Source organism: Lissotriton helveticus, chromosome 4_1 (assembly GCF_964261635.1).
Source record: "Lissotriton helveticus chromosome 4_1, aLisHel1.1, whole genome shotgun sequence".
NCBI lineage: Eukaryota > Metazoa > Chordata > Amphibia > Caudata > Salamandridae > Lissotriton > Lissotriton helveticus.
In genome coordinates this window covers 1,942,154,569-1,942,170,478 of record NC_136063.1, presented here as the reverse complement: position 1 = coordinate 1,942,170,478, position 15,910 = coordinate 1,942,154,569, and positions in this window count along the sequence as shown.

The window sequence follows — 15,910 nt, the reverse complement described above, 5'->3', positions numbered from 1 at the left end:
TATTCTAAACACACCCTACTATTCTCCTTATGAGGCTAGAGGTAAAAGCACATACGTTACACTTAATATCACACAGTAAATTAGCACAATATACGTTGAGCCCTAGGAGTGTACCAAACCATATATTAAGAAAGTGGTATAAGAACCACAAATTGACTAGACACAAGGCCTAGAGCCTGTAGAATCGCTGGGCCCACAAGAAACCACCCAAGCTAGTGACATAGGGGACCCATGGGGGACGCGTGCAGTGTGAGAACACAGCTGCAAATCACCGTTAGCTTCTATGGGGAAAGTCGTGGTTGGAAATTTAGAGATGAAGAACACTTAGGAGAGGACTCTGAGCAAACCCCTGTAGACTTAAGGGGTTCTAGGGCCAACAGCCACGGGAGCACCGGAGTACTCGAGTTACCTCACTCAGGGAAGCCGGGTGCATCGGTGTCTTTTGGTGTCGGGAATCGTTGTTGATTTCAATGGCGATCTGCTGGAAAATGCTGCTGACGCTGAAGTGAAAAGTGTCTGGGGTGATCCTAGCCTGAATCCAAGATGAGACAAACCTGAAAGCAGAGGGGACAGAGTCTGGGTCACTTGCTAGTGACCAGGGGCACGATAGTCGAATGCCCACCGATGTCGTGTGATTTCAGATTGAAAGAGGTGAAGCTTGACTCTGCAGCCACGTGGACCAGGAGGCGTTGACGATGACCAGGAGCTGGATTCGAGCTGTCCCACAAAGAATGTCGAGTGCTGCTGCATCGGTGATCGGATTCTACCCAACAAGCCTTGGCAACAGCAACCCACGCAGAAAGTGAAGAAATGCTTCGGTGTGGACCAGCAAGGTCTGAGGGACTCACCACGTAGTGGAGAGTCAGGGCACATCTGGAGCAACCAGGGAAGTCCAATGAAAATCAGAGTTGCATTCACTGGGACCCACCAGTTGACGGACCAGGGATCGCAAAGGGGCCTCAAGCGGAAGCACACTGAACTGGCTCATGGACAACTCGAGGAGTGGAGTGTAGGCCAGCAATCATTAGTGCCAAATGTGCTCGGCGCTTGGGCTACAAGTAACTAAAAGCACAGCCTCAAAGAACGTTGATAAGTTGATGCACTTGAAAATGTTCACAGTGTCCAGGAGTTCCGGTTCCACATCACTCACAAGGGCTGCGGGTCTCAGCTTTTCTGGGGACTCATATCGGCCTCTGAGAAGTATGGAAATCTACATTCTGAGCTGCAAATACTTCGGTGTCCGGCGGGAGCTTCGGAGATGCAGACTGGCAAGATGTTTCCTAGGTGCCTGCCAAGCAGGGGAGTATCTCCTTTACTCCAAGGGAGATTCTTCAGTCATCTAGTTGTGTAGATCATTGAAGTTCCAGGATTTCTGTAGCAGAGTTTGATTCAGGTGCAATCTAAAATCCTGTAGCCAGGGGTTCCTTTCTTATACCCAAGGAAGGGGTTGGACATACTCTGGGGACCGACCTATGGGAGGGTTTGGAAAGAGAGGTGGCTACACCCATTTCCTTTGTCCAGTTTCATGCAAGAGCAGGGGCTGGTAGCCCCTACAAACAATTTGAACTGGGCTATGCCCAGGGACACCAAATGTGCCCCCAGTGCAGACTTCAAAGCACTCTCAAAGTGTACCACCCAGCCCCAACAGACTAAAGCCTGTCTGGGAGGAGGTTACACCTCCCTGTGACAGGAAACCTATTGTCCAGGCCTCTCCTAACCAAGTTTCGTCCAGCAGCAGGAGGCCAGACTCGTGTCTGTGGCTGCAGCATCCATTTTGTGATGTCAGGGCTCATTTAAACTGGTACCGGGTATACCGGGATGTACATGTCTCTTCCTCTAGAAGGGTGGAATTCTACCCCCGCTGCCAGGACTGGCAGGGGGTAGGATTCCAAAGTGTTTGACACCAAACACGACATGTTTCTCTGCAGCCATTCAAAAGTTAGCATTTACCGCAAGGTTATAATGCACTTCAGAGTATATGGTCTGGCTGCATCACAGAACAGCCCCAGAGAATAGGTTCCGAGGGCTGCAGAGGGGTCCTGCTCATGCATGGGCACCCTCTCACACAAAACCAAGCACCCTGCCTTCAGGATTGATAAGGCCTGCCATAGGGGTGACTGATAGGTTTCTATGTGCAGTGATTTAAGGTAGATATAGGTAACCTATATCTAAGTAAGGGTTGCCTGTACCACCTTACCCAGGCTGCAGTAGCAGTCCTGTGGTGTCATTTATCATGTGGTGTCATTTATCATGTGGTGTCATTTATCATGTATCATGCCACCCCTGGCTTCCCAGGGGTGGCATGAGACATGCTGCAGTCCTTGGTAGCCTCTGGGGTACCTATGCCCTAGGTAACTAAAGTACCGTATACTAGGAACTCATAAGGGTACCCCAGTAACAGTAGCGGTCGGTGGTGAGAGTAGCTGCCAGGCGGTAATGTGGGGAGGAGGAGGGACATGGTGGGGTGGGCGTAGTCATCTATGGATTACGGAGGATTACAGGTATGTAAACATATAAATAAATAAAACAAATTTCATTGTGTGCACTGCATCGCATTTGGGGATGCAGTGCGCACAACCAAATTTGTTTTATTTATTCATATGTTTACTTACATGTAATCCTCCGTAATCCATAGATTACTACCCCCCACCCTGCCCCTCCACACGTCACCGCCGATCAGCTACTCCCACCACCGACAGATACTGCCCAGTAACCAAACTGGAGTGTACCTAAAGTACTTGGAATCAATGTAAAGATGAAAGCAGATAGGCTGGGTCCCTGAATCACAGGATCCCAGCCAAACTAAGTCAAAAACCATCAAAACACCAGAACAAAAGTGAGGGCAGCCATGTAGTCAGATTCCACCTTCCTATAGGTGGTGCAATCAGTGTGGCAGACCAACAAGTAGCTTTTAATTTACAGGCTCTAGGTATATGTATTTCCACTTTATTAGAGACCTCGGAGTAAATTAACTATGCCATTTGGGGGTAAGCCAGTTTTAACATGTTTTAGGGAGAGGTCACATGCACTTTATTTCTTTATTTCTTTATTCATAGTATTTATAAAGCACAACTGTCACTAATACTGGCATCCTTGCGCTGATGGACAAGGGACCTGACATGATGAGTATGTACAGAAATTAGAGTATTTTGTGAAGAGCCAGGCCTTTAGGGTCTTTCTAACTTAACACTTGTTAGCAGTGATTAGCAGTGGTAAAGTGCAAAGTCGTAAGACCAACAAAAACGAGATCAGCAAAAAATGGAGGAGTAAGGCAAAAAGTTTGGGGAAAGACCAATTGTAGGAAAGTACCTCTTTTGCCACCCCCACTTTTTGCTTGATGCCTAATGTGATTTCGAACTGTAAGTGCACCGGGTCCCTTCTAACCATGTTCCCAGTGCCAGAAATCTTTTCCAAAACTGTGACCCGATTGGCATAACTTTAGCCACCCCTGCAAATCCCTAGTAAATGGTACCTGTTGGTACCTAGGGCATGGATACTGAAGAGAGCCACCTGGGGCTGCAGCCCAAATTGTGCAACCCAGAGACCCCTCACCAAGACCATGCAAACTGCCATTGCACTTTGCATGTCTCGGTGCAGATCAAAAACGAAGAGTCAACATGGCACACAGCCCTGTGTGCCATGCCCTCATACACTGCATGAGATATAGGTAAGTCACCCCTACTGTAGGCCTTACAGCCCCAAGGCAGGGTGCACTATACCCCATTTGTGGGCATATCTGCATGAGCAGATATGACCCTGCAATATCTGAGCCCTTCTTAGATATTGTTAGTGCACCAGGAAGCCAAAGAGAGTACATGGGCAGGATACTTGTGATTACGAGTTTCCTAGACCCCAGATAGCTTCACAGTACCCTAAGATGTTTAGCACCAAACATCTTGTCTTAATAAATCCTCATTGATGCCAGCGTTGGGTTTATTGATGAATGCACACAGTGTGGTGTTGGGTTCAAATCAGGCCTACATACTCTGCTAAACTCTCGAACACCTTAGTATAGAAGTTGGCACGGACACTGGAAAAGGTAAAAGACAAGTTTATTAAGACCCCATGGGGTGGTGATACATTCCTACAGCACCCTTCGGCAATGTAAGAAGTAGCACACCGAACATCGGTGCGCGACCTCTTTTATATGGTTTAATAGCAATAAAAAGATAGGCGGTTACAAGTTACACATTTTAGGTACATATAAGGTCATTTTTGGAACACAGCCAACATGTGGGAGGAGTTTCATCAGCACTGGTCAGTTAGCGTGAACATTCCTGAAGAGTGACCAGTTAGTGCGTAATGCGCATGTGCGCTTGACCAGTACTAAAAATAGCCTGTTGCCGAGCAAACTAGTGACCATGGGTATCGAGAAAGGACGAAAGGGCACACTGACCACGAGGCAGCGTGTTCATTGCAACGGAAGTCAAAGGGATTCAAAATGGCCCCCGTTCGTTTTGGTCAAGTTAACAGAAAAGACCGTGTAGCTGTGCTAAACGCTAACTCAGGAGCTGCCAAAACACGACAGACGGCCCTTTTAGCGTTTAGCAAAAGCTACCTCATAGTGGACATAGTCAGAACGTTCATCCTCAATGTTAATAGCCATAATTTTTAATACTTCATCATTGCTCAGTTTCTCTTGCTTGTCAATAGTTCGTTTGGACGGAATGCAGGCTGTGATACATATAGAACATAATGTAGGGCCACATTGAATACATAGACAAAGGAAAAATAGTACTCCAATAAAAACACAGAGAATTGTTAGCAATTTCCAGCCCCAAGTACTAAGCAGGGTCCAGAACCAACCAGAAAAAGTCCATGTTCCATTCTCTGGGTGGATCTCAGTAGCTATCTTGTGTAATTTTGTAATCGATTCATATACAGAAGGTGAGTTATCTGGCACGTACACGCAACAACTACTTCCGATGACGCGGCATGCTCCACCTCTATCAGCTAGTATCACATCTAGAACCATTCTATTCTGGAGCGCTACAATTCTGGTAATTTGCAATTCTTCAGTAATATTCCCTAAAGCAGAAGCAGTCTCGTTGGCAACGGCTTCCACCACACGTGTAAGCCGCCTTATCTTTCTACTATTTAATGCAGCTCCTACAAATGAAAATAACCCCAAATTGAAATCTACATATTGTTGCAAAGTGGTATCAGTCTGGTCTATTTCATCAAGGTCTATTGATCGTTTCGCTCTATTCAATATGAAATCATGGTACAAAACATAATCATTGTGATACATGGGAGGAGCAATAAACACAGGTGGTAATACAAATGCTATATAACACGTTCCCAACCATCCCAATGGTAGACGATGGTATCCCTTATTTCCACAAACGAAATATGTGTTATGCGAAGCTACAAATGCAATTCCAGTTGGTGCATCAAAGGTAAGTGTAATATTACATTCACTGCGACCTACGGGGATTGTACCTTTATTTCTAATACACAAATCTGCTTTTGTATCAATCACGGTTATTATATGCATGTTCGTAACATTTATAAGTCTTTGATTCGTATATACACGAGGCGTAGAAATATTGTCCGGACGATATTCTTCCCATTCAAATTTAGTTCCTTCAGCATGTGGATAGCCATCTTTATCGTTATAGCATATTTTATTCAACCGAAAAAGTAATCCACCCTTCGTTGGCCATCGCAGAGTAAAAAGAAGAGTGTACCAAGCATGACAAGAACCATTATGAGAAAACGGGAGAGGAATGAGTGGTGTTCCTCCCTTCTTCTGATGTCCGGGCAGCATCCCACATACCCAACAATTGGACGTGTTGGTCATGTTATGAGTATGATGCAAAATCTTAATAAAACTGTTATTCAAATAAGTCTGCCTATGTCTTTCTTCATGGAAAGGCAGAGTGAAATGAAAATGTTCAGACGGACTTGGAGTGGTGGGCAGTAAATGTTCTCGTGCAGGAAACAACAGTTCTATAGTCCAAGCTAATACTGCGATCACCACTACAGTCAAGACAAACAAAACAGCACCAAGAATTCTCCCTTTTCGTGTCGAAGGAGATGCCATGGTTCATAAAACAATACTCTTCAAAAAAAAACAACACTAAGCGAGAAAAAGGAAAAACGATGGTTCTGAACCGAGGCTGCCGTTGATTTGTTCTCCGGGATTCAAGACGGGTGTCGCTACACTGGGCAGAACTGATCCCCCCCCCTTGATATTCCCGGCTTCCGTTTCACAAACCTCAGAGCAGTTACCAACCAGTTTCAAAAAGAACACAAAAGGAAGCTTATTTCCTGGGGCGTAGATTATATTTCACTTTATCAGAAACAACGTGGTCCGGGAAGGCTCCCTCCAATTCATCAGGCGTGACAGCTGGGCTCTTTTCTGTATCCAAAATCTTTCTGTAGTCGGATAGTACCACAGGGCTCACCAGATCCGGAGAGACACGTCGGCAGTGCGTTGAATGAATCCACCGCTTCTTGTTGGTGACTCTCACAGCAGTCCGCGTAGCCAGCAGCACTTGCTCAGGGCCATGCCATCTCGGTTCCAAACTGCTGGATCGCTCAAAGATTTTGACCATCACGTGGTCCCCAGGGCGGAGATCGTGAGCCTCACCAGCGGAGTTATCAGGGAGCGCCTCTCGAACCTGTTGATGAATAGAAAGCAAATCATTTGTTAATCGTGCCAGATAATCGTTCATCATTATACAAGGCATATCATGTATCAAACGAGGTTTTGGAACTCCCCAGATATTCATAGGCCTTCCAAACACTACTTCATAGGGTGTGAGGCCAGATCGAGAATGTGGCACTGATCGAATGGACAGCAATGCCAGAGGCAAAGCGTCCGGCCATTTCAGAGATGTCGATGCCACTATCTTTGCTAGCTTCAGCTTCAGAGTTGCATTGTATCGTTCTACTAAACCTGCTGATTTCGGATGAAAGACAGCATGGAATCGTTGTTTGATTCCCAATCCTTTCAGGACATATTCCACTACTTTTCCAATGAAATGAGGGCCATTATCACTCCACATAAGTTTACAAACACCATAGCGCGGGAAGTACTCCTTCAGTAACACCTTAGCCGTTGTCAACGCTGTATTGTCTTTCGTAGGGTAAGCCTCAATCCATTTGCTGAAGGCACACACCACTACTAGAACATACTTGAGATTATTACAGCGTTCCAGCTGGATGTAATCCATTTGTAGTACTTCGAATGGTGCAGTAGGTGGAACAAACCCACCTTTAGGAGTATGAGTCCCTTGTCCAGGATTATGCTGCAAACATATCAGACAGGTCTGCACTACTCTCTTAGCCGTGCTAGCAATGTCAGCATTTTCCCAAACTCGTGTAAGCAATTTAGTAATTGCGAGAGCTCCAATGTGTGCCAGTCCATGTGTCATTTGCACCATTGTTTGTAAATAGGCCATGGGTAGTTTCCATCTCTCCATATCTTTACTACGCCAGCAACCCTCATCATCCAATACTCCCTCAGTGGCCCATTTCACAAGTTCTGCCTCTGATGCTGACTTCTGTATATCTAATATTTCTTCTCTAGCATCATGCCACCGCTCAGCTTGTGACTTCACCACATACATGGGGCAATTATTTTGCAGCATAGCGGTCTCTCTTGCAATGCGGTCTGCAAAGGCATTGCCTTGCCCTATTTTGTCCGTTACCTTTTTATGTGCACTGCACTTGACTATTGCAACTTTCTTTGGGCATAACAATGCATTCAGGAGATCGCGCACCAATTCTCCATGCATGATGTGTACTCCGTGTGAAGTCAGGAATCCTCGTTCCTTCCAAAGTAGGCCAAAATCATGCACTACTCCAAAAGCGTAACGACTATCCGTGTAAATGTTCACACATAATCCAACACTTAACTCACATGCCTTCGTTAAGGCTATTAACTCAGCCGCTTGAGCTGATTTTTGGGGTATCCATGCTGCTTCTACCACAGTCTTAAGTGTCGTGATCGCATAAGCTGCGGAAGTCGTACCATCTGGTAGCCTCACACATGACCCATCAACCCACAGTTCCCCATCCACATCTGGAAATGGCGTATCCTGTAAATCAATACGACCCTTTGTCTGTTCCTCAGTCAGGAAAACACAATCATGTTGTTCTTCCTTCCGGGTCTCAGCAACAGGATCCGGCAATAAAGTAGCAGGATTTAGTGTTGCACATCGTTTTAGTGTGATGTGCGGCGCCAACAACGTTAGCTCATATCCTGTCAGACGGGCACTAGTTAGATGCTGTGTTTTCGTTTGATTCAGTAACGCATCTACTGCATGGGGAACTAGCACCAACAATTTGTGTGACAAAACTATTCCCTCACTTTGTCGTATCGCTACTGCTGTTGCTGCAACTGCTCGAAAACATCCAGGCAATCCTCGAGCCACAGGGTCGAGTACCGCCGAGAAGTATGCACAAGGCCTCTGTTTGTCTCCGTGTGTCTGCACTAACATTGACAATGCACACCCATCCTTCTCGTGTACATATAATGTAAAGATCTTCGTGTAATCAGGTGTACCCAACACTGGTGCAGAACAAAGAGCCTGTCTCAATTGCTCAAAAGCATTCTGACATTCATCCGTCCATTCAATGGGAATCGGTGTATCTTTTAGACAACAATGCTAACAATGGTTTAACGATATGTGAAAAACCCAGTATCCATTGCCTACAAAAAGATGTCAAACCTATAAAGGCGCGAACATCCTTCTGAGTGCGAGGGACTGGGGTATCTAGGATTGCTTGAATTCGATCTGGTGTCAATGCACGGCCCTCCTTAGACAAAAGATGACCGAGGTAGGTCACCTTTGGTCTACAATATTGCAGCTTTTTCTTCGAAACTTTATGATTATGTTTGGCCAGGAAGGAAAGCAAAGCAAAGGTACTCTTCTCACATTGTTCTGGCGTGTCTGCAGCAAGTAAGATATCGTCTACATATTGAATGAGAACCACTCCCTCTTGTAGATCAAAGGAATCGAGCTGCCTTTTTAATGCTTGACTATAGATGCTAGGACTTTCAGTATAGCCTTGAGGAATTCGACAGAATCTGTACGATTTATTATTTAATGTAAAGCCGAATAGATATCGACTGTCAGAATGTACAGGGATCGAAAAGAAGGCATTCTTCAAATCGATAACTGTAAAAGTAGTTGCCGTCGATGGAACCAACGTAAGCAACGTGGTGATGTCAGACACCACTGGGTACTGAGGCACTACTATCTTGTTTATTTCCCTCAAATCAATAATGAAACGATAAACCTTAGTATCTGTGTCTCTCTTAAGGATCGGTAAAATTGGGCTATTGCAAACATTGTAAGAAACTTCCTCAACTACTCCTGCAGAAATCAAATCATTGACAATGTATATTAATGCAAGTTCCCCTTCTCTAGAAATCTTATACTGTGGGACACGTGGTAAAGATACTCCCTCCTTTACAGTAATTTGTACTGGAGGGATCAACATCTGCCCCACATCCGTGTCAGAAGTGGCCCATAACGTATTTGGTAAGGAGGCCAATACTTCAGATTCATGAAGAAAACACACTCGCTCAAAGTCTGGGTAATTCTCATTCAGCACAACTCGCACTCCTTCTGGGGCACAGCGAATAGTAGCTCGAAAATGTTTTAACATATCGAGTCCAATAATATTATCGGGTGTATTTGGGGACAACAAAAAGGGACAAGGGGCAGCAAATTTATCAACATGAAATGCAACTGGTTGAGACAGTGGGCTAGAAGTAGGTGTTCCATCGAACCCTATTGCTGTAATTACCTCGCCAGACAGGGGAGCCCTTGGAACCAAGTGTTTGGACAAAGCGCTACGAGTAGCTCCTGTATCGACCAGAAATTTATCAGTAGAACCCAAAACATGTGCTTCTATGTATGGACCCCTCTGATCAACTGGTACCTCAACCGATTCCACACCCCATCCTACGCAATCCTATGCGTAATGCTCATCCCGTGGTTCAGCAGGATCACCCTCATTTATCTGATATTGATTGCGGTTATCAAACGTATTATAATCTGACTGACCACGACCCCTTGCTCCATATCCTCCACGATCATTCGTGCCAGAACCTCCTCGATCATTCGTGCCATAACCTCCTCTCGACCCTCCATAATAATTCCTAGATCTCCCACTTCCTCGTCCCCTCAAATTACGCTGCTCTCGAAACACCGGACAGTCTGCAATCCAATGTCCAAACTGTTTGCAGTATGCACATTGATTCACAGAAATGTCAGAACGAGGGGGAGGAGCATTACTGTATGATCCTCGCCCTCCTCTATTGTTCCCTCTCGTAACCTGAACCTGAGCTATCATTACCTTCGTCTTCAAATCCTTCGCCTTCTTATCACTACTTTCCTTCGCCTCTAATACCTGTCTTTCATAATATTGAGCCATAGTCAATAAAGAAGCAGGGGTTGCTGTGGTCCATGAACTTTCACTCGCTTTTAATCGTTTCGCGATCTCCGGTAGGAGATTAGCTACATACTTATCAACGAATAGATGCCTGCCAATATCTTCTGTCAATAATTGACCACTGTAATCATGGAACGCTTCCTCGAAGCGAGAGAAAAAATCAGAAACCGATTCATCCGCTTTCTGCTTACACGAGGCTAATATAGTCCAATCAATCTTTTTAGCGGGAGCAAGAGTCTTTAATTTTGTTAGTATGGCCCCTGGAAGGTCTAATATTAATTTACACGGTTTACATGCTGGTTCTCTATCTAAATCAGCCTGAACAATATCTTTCCAAGTGGCCCCGAGAGTCGCCTGGTCATCAAACCTACGAATTACTCTCCACATATCAGGGGGCAATATCAGCCCGAAAAATAGATCAATATCAACTAACGTCATGATACATGAAGAAATTGCACTTTCAACATTTTCATAAAAAGCCGCAGGGTTTTTACGGGGATCAGGTAACGCATTCTTAAGCGCCATAACATCTGCTCTATTCCAAGGCGTATAAACCCAATTATATACAAAATACCCTTTCGCATCTTTGGAGTTTTTATCATCATCTGTGCCATCCCCTTTATGAGGGACATATAAAGGCGCAGCTTCTCGCATAGGTCTAACATTAATCGCAGCGATCTTATCTGTTTCAAAGATAGGGCATTCTTTGGATATCCCCGTCGCTCCGGACGTAGACGAATTCTTCGACTTTTCCAACTCCCGCAGCCGTGTCGTCTCACTACGCAGTTCAAGCAAACGCTTGAAGAAGTCATCCGCATCTGAAAGAACAAAAATACCTTTACGAAAATTCTCACGAGCCTTAGATATCTCCTTAGGTTCTAACTCGAGAGAATATTTTCTATATCGCTCAACAACTTCATCTCCAAAATGATCTAAAAAATACAGTCGTTCCTTATCAGACCACTGTCCCATTTGTTTAGTAACATCAGAAACAGTAACAGTATTACTATTTAGCTTTCGTGCAATCGAGCGCAATTCCGTAGCTCGTTCCGTATATAACCTGGTACGCTGTGTTCGATCACTATCCTCGTCCGAGTCCTCGTTTGGAGCCGTAGGTGCGACGTACGGAGGCGGGCAACGATCTAGTAATGAAAAATCATCTGTTTCATTAGTAAGGACTGGATAGAGAGGACGCCTGATAGGGAATTGACCATTAACTTGTAGATTACGTTCTCGTCTTTCCCTCTCTTTCTTTTCCTGTAATTCCTTCTCCTGTAGCTGTAAAGCTTTGTCATGTGCAGCCTTCCGCTGCACTTTCTCCGCCAAGGCTTCCTCACGCTTCGCTCGTTCACGCACCTCTTTCTCCCACGTACGCACACAATCAAACATATCTTGTCTAGACCTTCGCTGAAACAAACACTGCTCGACATACTGTACCTTTCGAAGGTCAAATGACCCATATAGTGGCCACTGTAATTCACGATCAGTCTTAGTATACTTATGCCATAATGCACTATACATTATAGGTGGAATACCGTATTTAACATACATTTCACGATTTGGAGTCCCCTCTGGGGGAGCCGGCTGTTTTTCACTCAATCGATAATTGGTACCATTTTCAGAACAGCACATCCTACGGAGTGTGCTAAAAACAGGCATGTTTCAAAGAGTACCACGAAACCGCGATACTACAAAATGACACCTAACACGGTGCACTTATTCAAATCAAATAAATCAGAGAAATATCCCTACATGCCTGCCTATGTGAGGTGCACTTCACATATTCAAATTCAAAATTCAAAGATTCAAAAACGTTAGCTAACAGATTCAAATTCAAAATTCAAAGTTTCAAAATTCAAAGTTTCAAAATTCAAAGTTTCAAAATTCAAAGTTTCAAGATTCAAAGTTTCAAAATTCAAAGTTTCAAAATTCAAAGTTTCAAGATTCAAAGTTTCAAAATTCAAAGTTTCAAAATAACACAGTAAGTGTCAGTAGACTACCTCACCACTCAAAAGCTTACCAATTTTCTTTTCAAACGTCCAAAGTCCAACTGCCAAGTTCTGTGGTCGAATCAGCCAAAACGGCACATCACGACAATCCAAGATCAGAATCTCAGTCGAGGACCGGCGCCACCTGGAAGGTCAGATCGGAAGGAAGGGAAAACACACCGTGGGTGCCGAGACTCGGGTCACTCAATGGCAGCGATCGCGTCCATGGCGAGTTTCCTAACCTTCGTCACGACCTCTCCTTCGGGCCTCCGAGTCGCCGATGAGTCCCTTCGTGGTCGCCAATTGTGGTGTTGGGTTCAAATCAGGCCTACATACTCTGCTAAACTCTCGAACACCTTAGTATAGAAGTTGGCACGGACACTGGAAAAGGTAAAAGACAAGTTTATTAAGACCCCATGGGGTGGTGATACATTCCTACAGCACCCTTCGGCAATGTAAGAAGTAGCACACCGAACATCGGTGCGCGACCTCTTTTATATGGTTTAATAGCAATAAAAAGATAGGCGGTTACAAGTTACACATTTTAGGTACATATAAGGTCATTTTTGGAACACAGCCAACATGTGGGAGGAGTTTCATCAGCACTGGTCAGTTAGCGTGAACATTCCTGAAGAGTGACCAGTTAGTGCGTAATGCGCATGTGCGCTTGACCAGTACTAAAAATAGCCTGTTGCCGAGCAAACTAGTGACCATGGGTATCGAGAAAGGATGAAAGGGCACACTGACCACGAGGCAGCGTGTTCATTGCAACGGAAGTCAAAGGGATTCAAAATGGCCCCCGTTCGTTTTGGTCAAGTTAACAGAAAAGACCGTGTAGCTGTGCTAAACGCTAACTCAGGAGCTGCCAAAACACGACAACAGGAGACCCTGTAGAGGCTCCACTAAAAACCTACAAAGCACTGGTGTGGTCTCTGACTAGTTATAGCCAGCCTGCCACTACCAGACATGTTTCTGACCTCATGGGGTGAGATCCTGCACTCTCAAAGGCCAGAAAAAAAGCCTACTCTGGGCAGGGGCTCTTCATACCTCATCCAGGCTCGAATGGTCTTCCAGAGCCGGAAGCTTCAAAGGCAATGCACCTTTGAAGTGTAGCCCTGGTTTTGCCATATAGTGAGGGATGCCAACACCCCTGTCCTACTCCACATTTGGGTTGAGGAGAGGAGGGAAAATTGGTTAAATGAGGAGGACTGTCCTCATTCAAAGAGCACCAGCCATAAGGAGAGTTAGGGTAGTGACTCTAACCACAGGAAGTGGTCACTTAGAGGGTGTAGACACCCTAAAGCAGGGTCTTCAATCTGTGGGGTGGGCTCCCCTATGGGAGCCTCAAATGATCCCAGGCTGGTGCCAGGGTTGGGCCAAATGAAGCATTATTTCTGATAAAAGGGCTTTGTTTATAGCAGAAAGTACTGTGTCAGAGCAAGGAAAAATTTAGGGCCTAGTTCTTGAAGAGACAGGTTTTCAGCACTTTCCTGCAGGCATGCAAGTTAGTGGTGGATCTGTTGTAAAAGGGCAAGAGATTCCAAGCCTTAGCAGAGCAGGAGAAAACATTTCTACCACTCCAGGTGAACAACAGGGTTTAGACACCCAAAGACTGAAGAGTTCTACTGGGTTCATACCATTTAAAGTGTTACTTAAGGTGGTTTGGACCTGTATTATGGAGTGCCTTCAATGCAGTACAGAGGGCCTTAAACTAAATACAATGCCTAACAGGGAGACAGTGAAGATTCTGAATGGCATTGGCTACTGACTTAAATTGTGGCATACCACACAGTAACCTGGCAGCAGCATTTTGTAACATTTGCAACTTGTTCAGGTCGGGGAATCAGCATGGCGTGTAGCGGACCTACATAGCGATGTTTGTGAAATACTCCACAGAAGGATTGCTATGTACACGATTTACTCATGAATACAACGCGATGTACAGCGGTCCACCATTGTAGGAGAGAACGGCTCTTTTTGAATTTTCTAAATAAACGGTGATATTGTGAAGAAATATTTACACCGAGAGCCAAAGATCATTCTAGCTGCCACAATATAGAATATAAGACGCCTTAGAAATTATACTTTGGCAGTCCGTTGGAGGTCATAGACCATGACGGATTACTATTAGCCCTTGTCCTGATGAGGCCCGTAATCAAGGAGATGAAACGCGTTGACACTTCTAAGAAGACACCATTCAAAAAGTCTACGTTGTATAAGTAAATTAATTAGGAGTACTGAAATTAGACAGGTTTAAATAATATAGACCAGCGAGGCTCCTTTCCTTTTCTTTGGTAGATCTTGTTTTTTAGGAATGCTTGGCTTTACGTTAATTAAGCATCCTTTTTTTCAAAAATTTGGGCTAGAACATATGAAAAAGATAGAAAATCGTGAGTGTATTGTGAATATATTTGTGTGGAATGTGATGTATATATATATGTGTTTGTTTCCTGTATATATGTATAGTTTTGAGAAACAAATAAACCTTTTTTTCCAATTGATGAGAAAATAAAACATCAGCTAGAAAATGAATAATAAAAAAAAAAAGGAAAAAAAAATAAAATATATATATATATATATATATATATTCACTGAAAAAACCATAGGTTTTACACACGTTATAGTTAGGAAATAGCATTTACAAAACCTATGAAATTCACTGAAAAAACCATAGGTTTGACACCAGTTATAGTCAGCTGGAAATTTTACTCGCATAAAACCAATGAAATTCCCACGTTATAGTTAGTTGGACTCACTATAACTTGCGCGTGCAATGCACTGCTGATGACGTCACATATTACATCACTCATGACATGGTCAGTGACATCAGTCATGACATCACTGATGACACTATCTAGTGAATGTGTGTCTTTTTAAAAAATAAATGTGTTATATATGTATATGTAAAAGTTGATGGAAGAATAAATGTTTAAATAAGTGATTACTTGGATGTTTTTTTTTTTTTAATTGATTGGTTAACTGGTTTATTAAGTGTATCTTAGTGAATACATATATTAGAGAGTAATGTTTAAATATTTAAATATATATATTAGTGTTTCACTTTGTGTATAAGTGGTTGCATGGGTTGGTGAGTAGCTACATGTGTATGTATATGGGTTATTAGATGTTTTTGTTAGTATCAGTATGAGTATTTGTATGGTTTGGTGGGGGTATTACTTAACACATAGATGCATGAATGACTGACTCTCTCTTTGTATGTGTTTTGAAGACAGCATATGTGCAGGACTGTATGGGTGGAAGAGTGTGTATATGTGTGTCTTAGTGAGTGAATGACTGTCTCACTAGTGTCTTTATCAGTAACTACATATGTTTTAATCTAATATATGTGAATATTTATGTATATAAGTGAGTATATGTGAGAGAAAGAGATTGTAAGAGTTCCTGTTTAGATAAGTATGTGTTTCTATAAGTGATTGTTTAAGAGAGTAAGTATTTGTAAGTTTCCATAGAAGTAAGGTGGTTGTGTGTGTATAGCTGTATATGCAAAT